Source organism: Callithrix jacchus, chromosome 6 (assembly GCF_049354715.1).
Source record: "Callithrix jacchus isolate 240 chromosome 6, calJac240_pri, whole genome shotgun sequence".
Classification (NCBI taxonomy): domain Eukaryota; kingdom Metazoa; phylum Chordata; class Mammalia; order Primates; family Cebidae; genus Callithrix; species Callithrix jacchus.
In genome coordinates this window covers 160,325,930-160,331,120 of record NC_133507.1, presented here as the reverse complement: position 1 = coordinate 160,331,120, position 5,191 = coordinate 160,325,930, and the positions used below count along the sequence as shown (strand labels likewise).

Sequence of the window (5,191 nt, the reverse complement as noted above, 5' to 3'; positions counted from 1 at the left end):
AGCCGGGCCCAGTGACTCATGCCTGTAATCTCAGAACTTTAGAGGCAGAGGTGGGAGGGTCAGTTGAGCCCAGGAGACTATCCTGTACAACACAGTGAGACCCCATCTCTACAAAAAAATAGCTGGGCAGGGTGGCACACGCCTGTGGTCCCCGCTACTGAGGAGGCTGAGGCGTAAGGACTGCTTGGGCCCAGAAAGTTGAGGCTGCAATGAGCTGTAATTGCACCACTGCACTACAGCCTGGGCAACAGAGCAAGATCCTGTCTCAAACACACACACACACACACACACACTAAAAATCCAGTCTTGGTTCATTTTATTTTGTAACGTAGTTTTAACAACAACCATTGCTGGAAAGAAATCGCTTACACAGTCAGGTAGATCCAAATGAAAACAGGCTGTACGTACTAAATATGCGCTAACTCATTTTCCCTGATGTTAATCATTAGCTCTCGTGAATTAACTGGAGGGAGGTCTATTTAAGACTTCTAACAAACACACTGAAACTCACTAGATACTTCATTTGGAAGATTTTCAAACAGATTGGGAAAAAATCTGTCTTTACCTTTTTCAAGGGTCCATATAGAAGAATGTTCGTGGAAGACAGATATTGTTTTAAGTCACAAAATTATATAAAAGTGGAAATATTTTTAAAGCTCTGTTTTTGAAGTACAATCTCCATTGAGTTATTTCCTTTAAAAAAAAAAAACCTATTTTCTGATTCCTTATTAAAATGCCAGCTGTACCTTGAGGGGCAAACTGTGTTTGTCTTTCCATAAAATATCTGTAAATAGCGTACAACTGTCAGTCACCTGTCACTTAGAAAAGTCTGCAAATAGAAACCATGTGTATATTGTAAGAGAAGAGAGTGCCACGCCCTCCCAGTGGTGGAGAGGAAGATTGGGAGGGTGTCCAGGGTGCACCGGGGGCTGGAGAGTCCCCATCTCCCCTCTAGCTCCTCTGCAGAGCCAAGTGACTGCTGCGGCCACTGGCTGAGTGGAGGTGAGACCTCTGGCCCTGAGGTTCAGTGGTTCAGGGCCCACCGCCCCCACCCTGGTCTGAGGAAGAGGATGGGAGGGCCTCGTGACCTCCTGGAGGAAGGCGATGGGTGGACTGAGTCTTCTCTATCCCTGAGGAGAGGCAGGCAATGGGAGTTCCTTAGGGGCCTCTGAGGGGCTGACAGCCTTTAGGGAGGTCGGGGAGGATTCCTTTGTTATTACTGTTGTTTTTAACCTGTTGAGCATGAAGGACATTGCAGAAGGACTGTGCCCCCAAATGACTGACAAAGGTGAGGAAAAAAAGGACGTCCCATCTAGCTGGATGGGGATAGAACAGGGTGGAGGGAGCACCTAGGTATGTCAGGCAAGGAATGTCAGAGGGAGCCATCCACCCACGTGGCCAGCGAAACAGAGGTGGGAGGAGACTCACGAACACCTGAGATCAAAACCCATCTGGCACACGAGAAGATCCAAATTCCAGCATGCAGAGGAACTCCAGGAGCTTCAAAACGTGCCCGCATCATGAAATCATCCAGCAGATGATTAAAGACTCGATCTGGTGCAGACCCTGACCCGGGGAAGGCAAAGGGTGAGAAACAGCTCGGCAGACACAGCAGAGCGGGAAACAGGCGGACGCGGGACTGAAAGCAGGAGGCTTGGGGGATGGCCCAGGAGATCTGATCTGAGAGTAACAAGTTACAGGAGTGCAGAAAGTCGCAGATGGGGGACTGGCAGTAATTACGTATCGGAAGAACTCTGCCCTGAGTTGGGGGGAGCCTGGAGAGTACCATGGAAGGGCCCCCGGAGTCACAGGCTCAGCTGATGAGAAAAGATGTACTCTGTGCAATGTCAAGGTAACAGCTTCCGAACTCTGCACACACGTGGGGTTCTTCCCTTAATGTGAAACTCTAGAAACCACAAATCGCATCAACAGTGATAGAAATCAGACCAGTCATTGTCAGGAGCCACGGAGTTGACTGGGTCAGTGATAGAAACTTTAATGAATGCATGGATGTATACACGTCAGAACATGGACTTTTGAAAATGGATCCATTTTATGGCATGCAAACTTTGCTAAATACATTTCAATGGAAAATTATAAGTGCTGTGCTTTCTCCACTGAGAAAAAGTAGCCAACCATTTTTCAAGCAAAAGGAATATGTTACCTAAAACAGCAAAGCAATCAGAATGGTCTCAGGCTTCCCATCGACAACACTGCAAGCTGAAAACAGCGGAAGAACAGAGGACTGCAGCCCCAGAAGCCCTGCTCCCAATAACGATAACTGTGGACATGTCAGGAGCAGGAACTCAGTGAGTTCACCACCTACGTGCCTCATCTAGGAAAACACTGTAGAAACGGTTCTGATGAAACTACAGACCCAGCAACGACACAGCAGAGGCCTCTGGAGGAAGGAGGATGGAAAGGAAGGGCGCAGGCGTGAGAAGCTTCATCTCAGAGGCACCCGGAGGGGCTCAGCCTTTGAGAGCAGCTGAGGGGCCCAAACACTGCAGGGTGGCTGGGTCTGGTCTCCACAGGGGATGGCGGAAGCATGAGAGAAACAGAGGCCACGGTGTGAGTAGGAACCTTGTGGAGGGGTTATGGGATGAGGGAGACAGTGAGTGTGTGTTCAGTGTGCATATTTTTTTTTTTTGAGATGGAGTCTCACTCTGCCACCCAAGCTGGAGTGCGCTGGTGCAATCTTGGCTCACTGGAAACTCCACCAAGCAATTCTTCCTGTCTCAGCCTCCTGAATAGCTGGGATTACAGGTGCCCACAACCACACCTGGCTAATTTTTGTATTTTTATTTTTCAGTAGAGATAGGGTTTCACCAGATTGACCGGGCTGGTCTCGAACTCCTGACCTCAGGTGATCTACCTGCCTTGGCCTCCCAAAGTGCTGGGATTACAGGCGTGAGCACCGCGCCCAGCCACACATAAGTAGTTGCTCAATGTTTTTCCCGACTAGAGCCTCAGCTCTGTGAGGGGGATTGTTCTGTCCAAACTGAAGCTGTAGATGCTGCTGGCTCTGCCCCCTCCCCTGCCTGTTGCCTTGCATGCAGATGGTGTTTGGAGAGCCACCTTCTGAGCATGAGGCAAGGGCAAGAGAGCCATAGACATGCTGGTCTGATGTCACTGAGTCACTGGAAAGCCAGCAGCTTTCTGCCTGTTGATTTATTATGTATAAAAATAAGCTTCAATGTGTTTAAGGAATTGTTGGACATTCTGTTCTGTGCAACTGAAAACATTCTGAATGGATGCAATGACTGATAAGGAAGTTCTAGGAAACTAGGAATAGGCGGGTCTTTGGTAAAGAAATGATGTTTTATACCAACAAACAGCATGATATTTAATGTGTGGGAATTACCGGAGGTTTTCTATAAACTCAGAAATAAGCCATGCATGCTCAGGGCCGATCCTGGGAATGTTCTGGAATCCTAGCGCATATAAGACAAAAAAATAAAGCAGTAAAATAGCAAAACACGGAATAATCACTATTAGATAATGACTTCGTGTCTAAGGAAAATTCAGAAAAGTCTCCAAAACGTGCACTTTCCCAGCCCCAAGGCCATCCTCGGAACCGCTGACGCCAGGTGTTCATCCTCACACCGAGCACGAGTTATGGAAGAGCCCCAGGACCGAGGGGCGCCAAGCGGCTGCGCTCACACGGCCGCGCGCCAAGCTGGAAAGAGGCAAGTGGCCGGCGCTCTGCCCTCCCCTTTGGCATCTTCCTTTCCATGCCCTGCCCCGTTTCCCCGCGGCATTTATACCGGACTTTAGAGAACGGTGAACGCCCATCTGGAAGTCACTGCTCCTGGTCACTGCTCGGAGGGAGAGGTCCTGGGGCCGCCCAGCGTGGTGCGTCCCATCCTGGCTCTGCTGTGCGTTCTCACCCCGTTCAGCCTGGACCTGGCTTCTCATGACGGCACTCAGCAGTGTCCCTGGTGAGGGCCTCTGAACACATACAAAGCAGACTTTGTCCCTCCCTACTTAAGGACCCATTGTGGCTTCCTCTCCCACTCAGAGTAAGCCACAAAGTGCCCACAGGGGCGGGCCTTACCCGGCCACCAGCAGCCCCTCTGGCTCCTTAGGCCACCCCGCCACCTTGCCAGGCACCACCTCCTGGTGAGCATTGGGTTCCCAGAAGGAGTCCTGCTCAGCCCTCCTTAGGGTCCCCAAAGGAGCACAGCCCCCACCCTAGACCCCAGGCCCCTCTGCCCATACCTTCAGGTCCCACACTCACTCTCTTTCCCTTGGGAGGTCTCCACCATCCACCCTAGTCCAAATTAAACACACTCCCTCTTTCTTGATTGTGGAATCCATTCTCTTTTGTTGGCACCATTGAAAATGACATGAATATCTGTGTCCAGGAGTCCCCCCTTCCCTGCAGGGGATGCGTCCCAAGACCCGCAGTGTTTGCCTGAAACCTGGAATGGTACCCACCCCACGTATGCTGTGCTTTCTGCTACCCATGCCTGTGAGGCACGCATGCCTACATATACATACTGTGAAGTCTCCCTGCTGAGGGCAAAGTGCAGCCAGGAATCAGGTGCCGTAACAGATGAGCAGTGGTAACCAGTAATAAAGTACAATGATCAGAACGGCATACTGTCCTCAGAGTCACGTGGCTGTGATCTGTCTCTCTGTCTCTCTCACAATGCTTGCTGTAGAGCACCACAGTGAGTGTAACCACGGAAAGCACGCCTGCAGCTGAGAAAGGGCCCCTGCATTTGTGCGGCGAGTGTCTCTCCTCCCATTGGACTTGGGGACCCAAAGGGCAGAGGCCACCTGCAGTGTGTTTGCAGCTGTGTCCCAGAGCCCAGCATTGTGGCTGGCATGGAGCAGAGGCTCACAGTCTGTTTGCTGAACAAAGCAGGAATTCCCGGTGAATTGTTGAATCCGGTCAAAGTGGACCATGGCTTGGCCCCAGCAGGTCACAGAAGCAGACAGCAGAAGCACCTGAGGGACTGCCAGAGCCTGGCATGGGCTGGGACTCTGCACTGTGGGCAGGATGGAGCAGGGAGCAGCCAGGAGCAGAGAGGCCCGAGGAACCTGGGGCCAAGGGCACGAGGCAGGGTGCAGGGCGGGGGCAGTATTCATGAGTTGCAGGGATTTCTGGACTTATAGCTGCACTTATATATGCAATAAAACTTCAGATGTGCTCCTATCCTGGCTTGATATCATGGGCTAGCAA

General features: G+C 51.0%; 1 long non-coding RNA gene across 1 annotated transcript; it reads right to left on the bottom strand.

Annotated features, from left to right (window-relative positions):
- Positions 1 to 1,971: 1,971 nt before the first annotated feature.
- On the bottom strand, positions 1,972 to 4,703 carry LOC128932454 (uncharacterized). The gene is made up of 2 exons (XR_008482332.2): positions 4,241 to 4,703; positions 1,972 to 3,951 (listed from the first exon to the last, which is right to left on the bottom strand). It is a non-coding gene; the product is annotated as an uncharacterized LOC128932454 (long non-coding RNA).
- Between the last annotated feature and the right edge of the window lie 488 nt (positions 4,704 to 5,191).